The sequence below is a fragment of the Manis pentadactyla genome, chromosome 13, assembly GCF_030020395.1.
Source record: "Manis pentadactyla isolate mManPen7 chromosome 13, mManPen7.hap1, whole genome shotgun sequence".
Taxonomy (NCBI): domain Eukaryota; kingdom Metazoa; phylum Chordata; class Mammalia; order Pholidota; family Manidae; genus Manis; species Manis pentadactyla.
In genome coordinates this window covers 84529823-84545603 of record NC_080031.1, presented here as the reverse complement: position 1 = coordinate 84545603, position 15781 = coordinate 84529823, and positions in this window count along the sequence as shown.

Here is a 15781-nt window from a genome sequence, read left to right as displayed (position 1 = left end):
TTCCTCACCTTTTTTTTCAGGTGAAATACTTTGCCATTAATACTACCTAGTGCTTGGGCGATATTATATACCTCCTATTATATCATGTTTCTATGATACAGGTTAATTTTCCCTGGCAATTGAAACACATAATCCATGGAATAATACTCTGAGTCCATGTGAATATCCTGTTACCCCAAAATTTTACTCAAACGTTTTAATATTCTTTGATGACTGCTGCTTGAATCACATTTGGCTACAAAATGGCAATTTTTAAAAGTGCTCTTTTTCAACATTTTTTAGTAAATAATCTATAAAGAAGAGTTTCCACCCTTTATTTCCTGTCTCTCCCCTCTTCTCTCTCTGTATCATTATAGATTTATGTTCAGTGTGATTTAATGCATTACCAACATTATTCTTTTCAATGCTCAAATTGTCCCATTTTGGCAAGTGGAAGTTCCTTCATCTGGCTTCTGTTATCCTTCTGACATGACCTCATTCGTCTTTAAGCACTGCCTTGCTTTAGGGCAAGACAAAATATGCAGACTTGGCTTGTATTTTCCTTGCCGCAGACCTGGACTCAGACATTTCTCCAGGGAACCTTGTTTCTGTTCAATATCTGTGTGTTGTAGAGGCTCTGAAGAAAAAAGAATGAAACTCCCCCCACCACGGCACAATTCTGTTGGAATGTTAAGACCGTTGACACACAGCTAGTGAGTAGGAAAACATTAATTACCTACATAATGAGGTTTTCTTGGGGGGGGCAGGGCAGCCTGCTCAAACCGGTCTGAAAATGCCTTGTGATAAAGGGAAAAGAGACTGACATGGGGTTTTAATGTGGTTAGAGGGTGAGGTTGACAAGAGGGGTCCTGGGGCAGGGGCTTGTGTGGTTTGAACTTCCCAGTAACAGCAAAGGAGGAGGCACCCAGTCTTTCTTATCAGCTTATTCAGAAGCTGATTCATTACACTGGGCTACACTTCTATTCTTTTACCTCATCTCCAAGATGGAGCCCTACCACATGGATACCATGTGTGCCCAGATCTCCTTCACAGGGTGCATGGAATACAAACACAAGGCACTTCAAGCTCTCTGAGGGGCAAGCAACCACTATAAATACAAAACATTATAATCAAAATCATTATTCCTTTCCAAGGTACTTGACCTTTTCAAATGGTTTCTAAATCAGTTATGGACAGGGCTATCAATTTTCTGTTTTGAAAATCAACTTTAGAAAGGCTATGTGCTTTCATGATATCAGAGGGCTCCTCAGGGAGTCAAAAGATTTTAAACTTATCCCTCAACCAGGACATCAAGATGATTCTCAGAGTTTTTATATTTCATATGAAATGTTAGATTAGTGCAGCTTATTCAACTGGATCGATAAAAATAACCATTACATTTAACCACTTAAAAAATAGAGCTTCCAGATCTTCATCAAAACAAATAATTATTATAATAAGAAGAACAGCTAATGTGTATTGAATATCTGCATGTTCCAGGCACTCTTCTAAACACATTACAGTCATTGTTGTAATCATCACTGGATTAGATATTAATATTATCCTAATTTTGCAATGAGGAAATTGAAGGCCAGAGATGTTAAATAACATGACCAGCATACCACAGGAAACAGGAAGACAACACTTCATGAAAATTAAACATTTCAAAACTGTATTTTAGTTCTAAAAGAAGAGCACAGATTGATTTTCACTAAATATAAGAAGTGCCAAACTGGCTCAGATTTTAACCTAGTTAGGATGAACTTTTACTCTGTTCTATTTAATTTTTACCTTAGAAAATTAGGCATCCAGCATCCAAAAGGTAGCCAAATGACTAAGCAGGTGAACTGTTTGGACTTTTCCGATTCAGGGGTCACATCAACAACCGATCTGGCATTTGGTCATGTGTGCCCTGTTGGATCCCCAAGGTGATTTTCTTCTGCTGAAATCCAGATACAGTAACAGAGTGAAATGACAGAGGTACTGATTTCCAAAGTAGCCATAGACTGATGAGTTAAAAAAAAATTGTTCGATTGCTGCTTGACCTTCAACTTTGGAGATCTCAATATAACATGTATATCGTTGTTTTATACAATTTATATTTTCAGAGCACTTTCACATAATCTCCTCAATAACCCAGGGCTAATGACAGAACATTTACAAGCACAAACATGGAGAAATATCTCATATAATCAAGGTTTACACTTAAGGGGAGTGTGTCAAATGCCTTTTACTACACCCCTTCGCCCACCTCTTTGCTCAAATACGTGTGGCCACCAGCTGTGCTGCAAGTTTAACCTTTGCCGAAGTGGCACACCTCAGCTTGCTGACTGCCTTCCACTTGATTTCGGCCCCAGTCTCTCTGCCTGCTGAGATTCTGGACTTCTCTGGGTCACTGCAAAGCTACAAGTGCAAAGACGTTAATAAGCTCAGAGCAATTCTTAATCAACAGAGAGTAAGAACCGGTAAATAAACACTCCGCTTGCCCCATCCCCGGTGGACGATTCTGAGACAGACTCCATACAACTCCAGTGCGGCCCTGGCAGCACAGAGGCCCCGCTGCTCCCAGCCATTTTCTTAAACACACATCTTTGGATGCTTCCTTCTCCCTGTTTCACTCTCCCCAGTTCCTTATCCCTATTTTGCTTTACTGGAGTTGGTTACAGTAGTTAATTAATAAATATTAATACAAGAAAAGTCATACTCCTGGAGAACCATTCATCAAGCCCTTGTCATAGGATCTGCTTTAGAAAGAATCTAAGCAAAATCAGAGTTGAAGTAACTTTATAAAAAGAATTACAATTACAAAGGAGGTCTTCTCTCTCCTGATGGGATGTGGATTCAAAGCATAGGGTCTCAAGTCAGATTCACCTGGGTTTAAAACTAGCTGAGACTTCTTGAGACTATATCTTCACTTTCCTGAGCCTCAGCTATTACATTGGAATGTTAATAAAGGTAATAACAATGGCCAACTTTTACTGAGTGTTGCCCTGTAGACTCTGTTTTAATGCCTTACTTATTTTAACCTACTAATCCCCATCCTAACCTTATGAGATACATATAATATTATCACTATTTTCAGATACAGAAACTGGGGTTCAGAAAGGTTATCATGCCCAAGATCACAGAGCAAAAAGATGCCACACAGGGATTCCAACCCAAGACAATCAAGTCCCAGGGCTCACACATTTAAACAGTATTTATTTGCTTCACTGCTTCCTCACAGGGTTGTAATAATAAAGTATAATAATAAAATTAAAAATAAGGTATTTAGTACAGTGCCAGATGCACACAGGAATTGCTTACAAACATTAACTTAAAAAAATACTTTTTGAGAAGCTGGAATCCTAAAGAAAAAATTGACAACAAACACTCTTTTTCTGTCCATTTATCTTTGTTTCTCTAATTCCTTGTTTTCTCAGACTCTCTTCCATTAAAATCTTACTGCCCTCCCATCACTCTGACTTGTTGACAGGTCATCGTTCCCATGTTCCTGCTCCCTGATCACCTTCTCATACTTCTCCTATTTCTTCCTTTCAAACCACATTTTCCTCAATTTCAAGGCTGCTGACAGATCAGCATGAGAAACATCAGAGATAATTTATTTTCATGACATTCCCCTCGAATGTCACCAGCATAAATGTTTTTGTGGTATTTGCAACAAAGCACCCCAAAAGACATACACAGACACCATCAGTATATTCCAGATCCTTCAGTATGTGGCATCCTAGTGTTTACAGGGATCAATCAAAAGATCTCCCTGGCAGTGTGGGTACTACCTACAGCCTGAGGTGCAAGCAAAAACAGTAAATAAACTAAATAAATACTTTATTTGACTCATCGACAAGATTTTCTCTTTCTTTTTAAATAATGCTGACTCACCCACCTTAACCTTTCCACACAAAGGAGACCACTGATGATAATTTGCATATGCAAAAGAGTTACACTGGGAGCTTTAATTAAGGGGCCCGACAGCTTCTCTGTTTACTGTATTTTTCACAACTACCAAGTAATGTTGTGCAATATTCTGGACTTTCTCCCCTTGTGGAAGGATACTGCTTACAGAAATCTGAATGATTCTGGTGACCACTAGTAAAAAGTCAGCAGATGACAAACAGGTGATCCCACAGTTGGTGTATTTTTGTCTCCTTTGGCAACTTTTAATTTAGTGGCTTCAAGCTTTGGACCTAAGCATAGTATGGGTTAATGTTATTTAGTTTATATGAGGTATTTCCCAATGATGAAACACTCCCAGGTGGTGTAAGTAAACATGCAACTTAGTATCTTCTGTTCTACAGTTTTTTTAAGGTGATTAGCATGTTGATATTCCTGTTAGGGGGAGTTCAGTTCCTAGACACAAGGAAGTCAGAGTATGAGGTGAGGAATTCATTGAAGAGAGAATGTTAGGGAATGACAGAATAGAATAATAAAGAAAGTTCATTGAACAGCTCCTCAGCATGGGGCACAACCCCTGCTAAGTCCTCAAGCCAGTGTCACCTGGCATCCAGTGTCCGCTTGGATCTGCATGGCATGGGAACTGAGTCCCTATCGTCCCAGGCTTTGGGGGAGCTACAGAGCACTGGATGGAGTGAGATTACGTTCTACCAACTTCCTATAGGTGAAAAAGGGAGACTTTCAGGCAGGCTACTAAAGAGCATGACTGTAAGCTGCAGCTTGGGGTCACCTAGGCGATGGTAATTTGCAAGCCCAGGTCTGAGCTCTCAGCAGCCCCTCCCTTCTTGTCTGAGATAGGACAGAGAGAGTGAAGGTTTAAGCTGAAATCCAGAGGATTAGAATGACAAAGCAAAGTAACAAAAACACCACTGGAAAGGGGCAGACAATATGCTTTAAGTTGAGCAGAGAGAAATTTAAGGCAAAAAGGAGCACACTTGGAGAAAGGGGAATGTGGGCTGTCCCAGAGAATAGGTGCCTCTAAAGATTGGGAAAAGTCAAAGATGTACTTATAGAGTACAGGGGACTTCAGATGCACCCTTAAAGATTGAAAAGAAAGAGGGGCGGAAGATGGCAGCGTGAGTAGAGCAGCGGAAATCTCCTCCCAAAACCACATATATCTATGAAAATATAACAAAGACAACCCTTCCTAGAATAAAGACCAGAGGACACAGGACAATATCCAGACCACATCCGCACCTGAGAGAACCCGCGAAGGGGGTAAGATACAAGCCCCGGCCCCGCGGGAGCCAAGCGCCCCTCCCCCCAGCTCCCGGCGGGAGAAGAGCAGGCAGAGCGGGAGGGAGACGGAGCCCAGGACTGCCGAACACCCAGCCCCAGCCATCCAGACCAGAGCGCAGACACAGTACGTGCCCAGGGGGCCCTGGATGCTACGGAAACAGGACAGCAAGAACAGTGAACGGGCACCGGAGGCCGGGTGAAGGAGGACATAAGAAAAGCGCATGATCATTTTTTTTTTTTTTTGCTGTTTTGTTTTGGTGAGCACTTTTTGGAAGTCTTAAAGGGACAGGGCCCCCAATAATAGGGAAACAGGGCAGCAAGACCGGTGAGCAGATGCCTGAGGCTGGCGCTGGAGAATAAAGAAAAACGAGGGGCCACTTTTTTTTTTTTAATTTAAATTTTTTTTTTTTTTTTTTTTGTGGTCGTTGTTTTGTTTTGGCGGGTGCTTTTTGGAAGTCTTAAAGGGGCAGGGCGGGACACTTAATCCAGAGGTAGGGAATCCGGGGATCTCTGGGCACCCTAACCCCTGGGCTGCAGGGAGCAGGGAGGCCCCTTACCAAGATAAATAGCCTCCCAGCCGCTCCTGCTCCAACGCGACTCCACCACTTTGGAGTAGCTGCCCAAGCCAGGCCACGCCCACAGCAACAGCGGAGATAAACTCCATAGCAACCGGGCAGGAAGCAGAAACCCTGTCTGCGCGCAGCTGTGCAGCACAAGCCACTAGAGGTCGCTGTTCTCCCAGGAGAGGAGGGCCACAAACCAACAGGAAGGGAAGTCCTTCCAGCCGTCACTCATCCCAGCTCTGCAAACTATTCCTATCACCATGAAAAGGCAAAGCTACAGGCAGACAAAGATCACAGAGACAACACCGGAGAAGGAGACAGACCTAACCAGTCTTCCTGACAAAGAATTCAAAATAAGAATCATAAACATGCTGACAGAGATGCAGAGAAATATGCAAGAGAAATGGGATGAAGTCTGGAGGGAGATCACAGATGCCAGAAAGGAGATCGCAGAAATGAAACAAACTCTGGAAGGGTTTATAAGCAGAATGGATAGAATGCAAGAGGCCATTGATGGAATTGAAACCAGAGAACAGGAACGCATAGAAGCTGACATAGAGAGAGATAAAAGGATCTCCAGGAATGAAACAATGTTAAGAGAACTGTGAGACCAATCCAAAAGGAACAATATCCGTATTATAGGGGTTCCAGAAGAAGAAGAGAGAGGAAAAGAGATGGAAAGTATCTTAGAAGAAATAATTGCTGAAAACTTCCCCAAACTGGGGGGGGGAAATAATCGAACAGACCACGGAAATACACAGAACCCCCAACAGAAAGGATCCAAGGAGGACAACACCAAGACACATAATAATTAAAATGGCAAAGATCAAGGACAAGGACAGAGTTTCAAAGGCAGCTAGAGAGAAAAAGGTCACCTATAAAGGAAAACCCATCAGGCTAACATCAGACTTCTCAACAGAAACCCTACAGGCCAGAAGAGATTGGCATGATATATTTAATACAATGAAACAGAAGGGCCTTGAACCAAGGATACTGTATTCAGCACGACTATCATTCATATATGATGGTGGGATTAAACAATTCCCAGACAAACAAAAGCTGAGGGAATTTGCCTCCCACAAACCACCTCTACAGAACATCTTACAGGGACTGCTCTAGATGGGAGCACTCCTAGAAAGAGCACAGCACAAAACACCCAAAAGATGAAGAATCGAGGAGGAGGAATAAGAAGGGAGAGAAGAAAAGAATCTCCAGACAGTGTATATAACAGCTCAATAAGTGAGCTAAGTTAGGCAGTAAGATACTAAAGAGGCGAACCTTGAACCTTTGGTAACCACGAATTTAAAGCCCGCAATGGCAATAAGTACATATCTTTCGATAGTCACCCTAAATGTTAATGGGCTGAATGCACCAATCAAAAGACATAGAGTAATAGAATGGATAAAAAAGCAAGATCCGTCTATATGCTGCTTACAAGAAACTCACCTCAAACCCAAAGACATGTACAGACTAAAAGTCAAGGGATGGAAAAACATATTTCAAGCAAACAACAGCGAGAAGAAAGCAGGGGTTGCAGTACTAATATCAGACAAAATAGACTTCAAAACAAAGAAAGTAACGAGATAAAGAAGGACACTACATAATGATAAAGGGCTCAGTCCAACAAGAGAATATAACCATTCTAAATATATATGCACCCTACACAGGAGCACCAGCATATGTGAAACAAATACTAACAGAACTAAAGGCGGAGATAGACTGCAATGCATTCATTCTAGGAGACTTCAACACACCACTCACCCCAAAGGATAGATCCACTGGGCAGAAAATAAGTAAGGACATGGAAGCACTGAACAACACAGTAGAGCAGATGGACCAAATAGACATCTATAGAACTCTACATCCAAAAGCAACAGGACATACATTCTTCTCAAGTGCATATGGAACATTCTCCAGAATAGACCACATACTAGGCCACAAAAAGAGCCTCAGAAAATTCCAAAAGATTGAAATCCTACCAACCAACTTTTCAGACCACAAAGGCATAAAACTAGAAATAAACTGTTCAAATAAAGCAAAGAGGCTCACAAACTCATGGAGGATTAACAATATGCTCCTAAATAATCAATGGATCAATGACCAAATCAAAATGGAGATCCAGCAATATATGGAAACAAATGACAACAACAACACTAAGCCCCAACTTCTGTGGGACGCAGCAAAAGCAGTCTTCAGAGGAAAGTATATAGCAATCCAAGCATATTTTAAAAAGGGAGAACAATCCCAAATGAATGATCTAATGTCACAATTATCGAAATTGGAAAAAGAAGAACAAATGAGGCCTAAGGTCAGCAGAAGGAGGGACATAATAAAGATTAGAGAAGAAATAAATAAAATTGAGAAGAATAAAACAATAGCAAAAATCAATGAAACCAAGAGCTGGTTTTTCAAGAAAATAAACAAAACAGATAAGCCTCCAGCCAGACTTATTAAGAAGAAAAGAGAGTCAACACAAATCAACAGTATCAGAAATGAGAAAGGAAAAATCACGACGGACCCCACAGAAATACAAAGAATTATTAGAGAATACTATGAAAACCTATATGCTAACAAGCTGGGAAACCTAGGAGAAATGGACAACTTCCTAGAAAAATACAACCTTCTACGACTGACCCAGAAAGAAACAGAAAATCTAAACAGACCAATTACCAGCAACGAAATTGAAGCGGTAATCAAAAAACTACCAAAGAACAAAACCCCCGGGCCAGATGGATTTACCTCGGAATTTTATCAGACATACAGGGAAGACATAATACCCATTCTCCTTAGAGTTTTCCAAAAAATAGAGGAGGAGGGGATACTCCCAAACACATTCTATGAAGCTAACATCACCCTAATACCAAAACCAGGCAAAGACCCCACCAAAAAAGAAAACTACAGACCAATATCCCTGATGAATGTAGATGCAAAAATACTCAACGAAATATTAGCAAACTGAATTCAAAAATACATCAAAAGGATCATACACCATGACCAAGTGGGATTCATCCCAGGGATGCAAGGATGGTACAACATTCAAAAATACATCAACATCATCCACCACATTAACAAAAAGAAAGACAAAAACCACATGATCATCTCCATAGATGCTAAAAACCATTTGACAAAGTTCAACATCCATTCATGATAAAAACTCTCAGCAAAATGGGAATAGAGGGCAAGTACCTCAACATAATAAAGGCCATCTATGAAAAACCCACAGCCAACATTATATTGAACAGCGAGAAGCTGAAAGCATTTCCTCTGAGATCGGGAACTAGACAGGGATGCCCACGCTCTCCACTGTTATTTAACATAGTACTGGAGGTCCTAGCCATGGCAATCAGACAAAACAAAGAAATACAAGGAATCCAGATTGGTAAAGAAGAAGTTAAACTGTCACTATTTGCAGATGACATGATACTGTACATAAAAAACCCTAAAGACTCCACCCCAAAACTACTAGAACTGATATTGGAATACAGCAAAGTTGCAGGATACAAAATCAACACACAGAAATCTGTGGCTTTCCTATATACTAAAAATGAAGCAACAGAAAGAGAAATCAGGAAAACAGCTCCATTCACAATTGCATCAAAAAAAAATAAAATACCTAGGAATAAACCTAACCAAGGAAGTGAAAGACTTATACTCTGAAAACTACAAGTCACTCTTAAGAGAAATTAAAGGGGACACTAACAGATGGAAACTCATCCCATGCTCATGGCTAGGAAGAATTAATATCGTCAAAATGGCCATCCTGCCCAAAGCAATATACAGATTTGATGCAATCCCTATGAAACTACCAGCAACATTCTTCAATGAACTGGAACAAATAATTCAAAAATTCATATGGAAACACCAAAGACCCCGAATAGCCAAAGCAATCCTGAGAAAGAAGAATAAAGTAGGGGGGATCTCACTCCCCAACTTCAAGCTCTACTATAAAGCCATAGTAATCAAGACAACTTGGTACTGGCACAAGAGCAGAGCCACAGACCAATGGAACAGTCTAGAGAAACCAGACATTAACCTAGACATATATGGTCAATTAATATTTGATAAAGGAGCCATGGACATACAATGGCGAAATGACAGTCTCTTCAACAGATGGTGCTGGCAAAACTGGACAGCTACATGTAGGAAAATTAAACTGACCATCGTCTAACCCCATATACAAAAGTAAACTCAAAATGGATCAAAGACCTGAATGTAAGTCATGAAACCATTAAACTCTTGGAAGACAACATAGGCAAAATCCTCTTAGACATAAACATGAGTGATCTGTTCTTGAACATATCTCCCCGGGCAGGGAAAACAACAGCAAAAATGAATACATGGGACTATATTAAGCTGAAAAGCTTCTGTACAGCAAAAGACACCATCAATAGAACAAGAAGGATCCCTACAGTATGGGAGAATATATTTGAAAATGACACATCCGATAAAGGCTTGACGTCCAGAATATATAAAGAGGTCACACGCCTCAACAAACAAAAAACAAATAACCCAATTAAAAAATGGGCAGAGGAACTGAACAGACAGTTCTCCAAAAAAGAAATACAGATGGCCAACAGACACATGAAAAGATGCTCCACATCGCTAATTATCAGAGAAATGCAAATTAAAACTACAATGAGGTATCACCTCACACCAGTAAGGATGGCTGCCATCCAAAAGACAAACAACAACAAATGCTGGCGAGGCTGTGGAGAAAGGGGAACCCTCCTACACTGCTGGTGGGAATGTAAGTTAGTTCAACCATTGTGGAAAGCAGTATGGAGGTACATCAAAATGCTCAAAACAGACATACCATTTGACCCAGGAATTGCACTCCTAGGAATTTACCCTAAGAATGCAGCAATCAAGTATGAGAAAGATCAGTGCACCCCTATGTTTATCGCAGCACTATTTACAGTAGCCAAGAATTGGAAGCAACCTAAATGTCCATCGATAAATGAATGGATAAAGAAGATGTGGTACATATACACAATGGAATACTACTCAGCCATAAGAAAAGGGCAAATCCAACCATTTGCAGCAACATGGATGGAGCTGGAGGGTATTATGCTCAGTGAAACAAGCCAAGCGGAGAAAGAGAAATACCAAATGATTTCACTTATCTGTGGAATATAAGAACAAAGGAAAAACTGAAGGAACAAAATAGCAGCAGATTCACAGAACTCAAGAATGGACTAACAGGTACCAAAGGGAAGGGGACTGGGGAGGATGGGTGGGTAGGGAGGGATAATGGGGGGGAGAAGTAGGGGGGTATTAAGATTAGCATGCATGGGGGGGTAGGAGAAAAGGGAGGGCTATGCAACACAGAGAAGGCAAGTAGTGATTCTACAACATTTTGCTATGCTGATGGACAGTGACTGTAAAGGGATTTATAGGGGGGAATTGGTATAGGGGAGAGCCTAGTAAACATAATATTCGTCATGTAAGTGTAGATTAGTGATACCAAAAAAAAAAAAAGGGCAGTTCCTGTGTGGTAACCTCCAATGAGTTCTACACAAGAGTGTAAAGGGTATATAAAAGTGTAGGCAAAATGTCTGTTTGTGTTTATACAGAGGATCAAAGCCTATTTGGGCTACCCCGAAAATGAACTAAGATACGATATGTAATAGAACTTCCAACATCAGCACTCTCTGGAAGACTCATGCCAGAAGATGATCATCAAAAAACCCCAACAAAGATCCACGCACTGCTACAGCTGTAGATGCACTCATCCCACCAGTTCCTGGACTTGCCATGGGAATGAGGAAGGAGATATCTAAGCTGGCCTGTGCATACAGTAAAACAACAAATTTGACTGGATCTATACTGTTGGAACTCCATCAAGAAATAGGAGAAGTGCAAATTGTAGCTCTCCAAAATCTTACAACTACAGACTATTTACTGTTAAAAGAATATAAGGGATGTGAACATTCCCCAGGAATGGGTTGTTTTAATTTGTTTGATGTCTCTCAGAGTGTTCAAGTTCAGTTGGACAATATCCACCATATCATAGATAAGTTTTCACAAATGCCTAAGGTGCCTAACTGGTTTTCTTGGTTTCACTGGAGATGGCTGGTAATTACAGGTATGCTTTGTTTATGTAACTATATTCCTATTATGTTAATGTGTGTGCGCAATTTAAGTAGTAGCTTAAAACCTATACATGCTGAAGTTACTCTACAAGAAGATATGTCAAAGAAATAATCTTCCCATGTTTTCTGCCGCCTGCTACTTCTATAGCTTTTCTTCTTCCTTCCTAATTACAACCCTTAAATAGAATTCATGCCTCATATCAAATTTACCGAGTATCATAATTCTTCCAAGTGGTAAAGATACCTCAAGACAAATGCTGGGCATAGAAGCTACAGGGCATAAATATGCAAAGAAATAAAAAGCTAACCTTTTCAAACAATAAGGCTTCTCTCTCACTTACCAACTTCACATTTCCCTGTATGGCCCCGGAAGATGACTGGTTAGCCAGAGACGGGTAAGATTCCTCAAGGGAGGAACAACCTAAGACAGGCACAGTCGCAGGGGGGTCATCAGGTGAGAAATTGGGGATCAACAGAGGTGAGGCTTAGAACCTCACCCCCCTGTTCTGAGAGAAATCTTCTGCATACGTGGATGTTTTATTGCCCTTGTCTAGCTTGGATTAACACATAGTCTACAGGCACACACTTGATCATCTACATTTGCTCTCTTACAACACTAAACTATGTTTTCTACCTTTATCTTGTATCTACCTACCACTTCAGCATTTTATTAAAAATAATAATAATAAAGAGAGAAATGTGGTATCCACATATAAATCAAGTATAAAAACCAAATGTGTATTCATATTTGAACTGATTGTTTATAGTTCATAATGCATGAGCAAAACCAAAGGTTTCTGTGATGACTGCCCTTGTACTGTTCACCATGTAACTTATTCACTATGTAAGAATTTGTTCTCCATGTAAGAACTTGTTTGTTATGCCTCAGAAGATTGGAGACTGACGAAAATCAGGCTTGGGGTGGATTAATGATTGTGCACTGAGCATTGACTCCCCTATACAGAATTTTATTGTTGTTAACAACCATTTGATCAATAAATATGAGAGGTGCCCTCACAAAAAAAAAAAAAAAGTATACACTTCCAATGGTAAAATAATAAGTAACCGGGATGTAATGAATATAGTCAAGATATTGTAACAGCTTGGTATGGTGATAGCTGGTACCTAGAATTGTCATGTATATAAATGTTGAATCACTATGTTGTACACCTGAAACTAATGTAATGTAATACCGTGTGTCAACTACCCTTCAATAAAAAAATAATTATCTCCAAAAAAAAAAAAAAGATTGAAAAGAAAGAGTTTATTAAAGTTAAAAGGTTATGCACTTACAAAGTGCAGGCAACCTCAGAGAGAGGAGTGCCCTGAAAGGTTGGAGGTTCCCCATTATAAGGATTCTTCAGGTATGTGACTAAGGGCTGGGGGTTCAAACTTGTTAAGTGGTTTCTGAATATTTGAAATTAACTTAACACAAGGAATTTACTGCTCTGATTTCTCCCTGGGGTATGGCATCTTGGTCTGGAAGCACATCAAACAAGACTTCTCAGCTCCCCAAGGTGTGCCGAGTTATTGTTTGTTTGCTGAAGAGTAAGTTAAGAATCTTACTTCTTAACTTCCTGGGTATTAAAATGCAATCTTATCTTTAAGATGGAATCCTTCCTGCCTTTTACTATGTTGTTTACAGCTGGGCCTACATGCTCAATTACTTGCCCACATTGCAAATTACTTGATTAGGGCCAAAGGAGAAAAAAACAGTGTATAAGTAAAGTTAAAAAATAAGCTGGGCCTGCATGATTAACACAATAAAGACATGGGCTATGCTGAGGTACCCTCTTTTATCTGGGGAATATTCAAATATTCCAGAACAAGTTACTCCTGGCTTTTTGCACTCTAACTGATTAACTATGGCTTTGTAGGCTTATTCACTTTCCACCCCGCTCATATCTATTTTCCTGCCTGACATTCCCAAGGTCTGCAGTGGTTCCTGTATTCCTGTGGCAAGGAGCTGTTTGCTCTGATTTTGGGTTAATGGTTAATAAACAAAAAATTAATCTACACAACAAGATACCTTAATGTATCTACATCTCACATTGAAATATTCTCCCAGCTGAAGAGTTATCACATTATTTATTCTTTCAGTCATCACTTGTTTCAAATGATTTCAGGGAAAGCAAAATTCTCAGGGCTAGTAGGTCCCACATATTAAATGGCACATTTGTTTGTCTAATGGCAAGAATGTGTATTTCTTTGCATCTTAAGCAATACTATATTCAAACAAAATACCAGTATGTCTCACTGATAATCATTTAAATGGAATTTCAATCTTGTGTGATTTTTTTTAGTTGACTCAAATGCAGATTCTCTTATTAAACATCCTGAAACATTGCGTCCTCTAGAGCTTTACCACTTGAAGAAGCTGTGCCATACTTTAAAATATAATGAAATAAGATTTTTTTAAGAGAGAAATTTTTAGCACCATTTTTATAGAGCACTCGGTACAGGAATAAAAATTATTAGCAGTGACATTTTTGCTTGTTTTCAGAGACTTCATTCTCAGCTGTTGGTTACATCTCTAAATAGATCTCATGCTCCCTGCTCAGAGATAGAAAAACACACACAGCTCTCTTAACATTCAAATAACAATCTCTCCACCATCATCACCAAAACCCAATATCTATTCCAGAACCTATTAAATTAGATAAAAATTCTTTACAGGTCTCAAGTTCTAACAGAAAATGCATGACTATGAGTGCATTTTACTCCTTTTATCCCACTATGCCACTATGAACCTGAGAGATCTGAGTGTAAAATAAAGAACTACTGTTTAGTAAAAGCTCCACCTCAGGGATATACCATCATTTAGCCACAGGAAGTTCAATTTACTATAGTTTAAAAACAAGAAAGAGGTTACTTGCAAAACCCAATGGAAGATGATAGCAATTCAAGAGAAAATTTAGTCTAAGGAAGGCACTGGCACCAAAGATATATGGGAATAACAACATTTGATGTCAGAAGCCAGGTAAATAAAGCTGGAATATCAGGAATGGATGCACTGAGCAATCAGTTCGGAAGACACCTGTTTACCAGGTGTGACACATCCCCACTGATTCTTAAAGACCGGCCGTGGAAATGGTACCTGGCAGGAAATATTCCAGAGAAATTAAAGCTGTCCTTTCTGAAGCTTTGATGGCTATCCGTACACTCATATCACCCAGAATCATCCTGTGCTGCTGGAAGGCATATGGGTAACAAGTGAAAATGGCATTTTTATAAATTTGTTTCTCAATTCTAGAATAGTATCATTTTAAAGGAAGGTGCTGACTAGACCTTCCATTACATGAGAACAGGGGGACCTATTTGGTGCCACTATGTTGTTCTCACACATATTTATTTAGTACTGACTCCACCTCTCTCTATAACACCTCCTGCCCAACACCACCATTTCTACCAGTTGTATCACTGGGACCCATCAGAAATATTAACAAAAGTTACCAAAACTTTCATTTTAAGCTCAAACTGGTTTCACAGGGTGTCAAAATTGCTGCTGCTGAGTGATCTGACCCAAAGCTTCTCAAACTTTAATGTGCAAGCAAAGCTCCTGGAGCATCTTATTAAAAATCCCATAGTTCTTAAGTGAGATCTGAGATTTTGAATCTCTAACAAACTGTCAAGTGACATCAAAGCTGCTTGCTGATCTATGGGCCACACCCTGAAGCCCCTTAAAGACTCAGTATTCTCATGATTGTCCAATATTCCTGATGCTTCTTAGGATTAGAATTCAGCCTGGAACTACATCAAATTCTCCAAAGCAAGAGTTCTCAAACTGGAGTCCAAGGGTCTCCTGCTCTGCCATCAGACTGCCTAGGTTCCAGTTTGAGCACCTGTACTGACTTCTTGGGTAACCTGGCTACTGAGTCTCTCAATGCCTCTGTTTCCTCATCTTGCAGAATGAGTATAACATAGAACCTGTCTAAGGTCACTGTAGGGATTGAC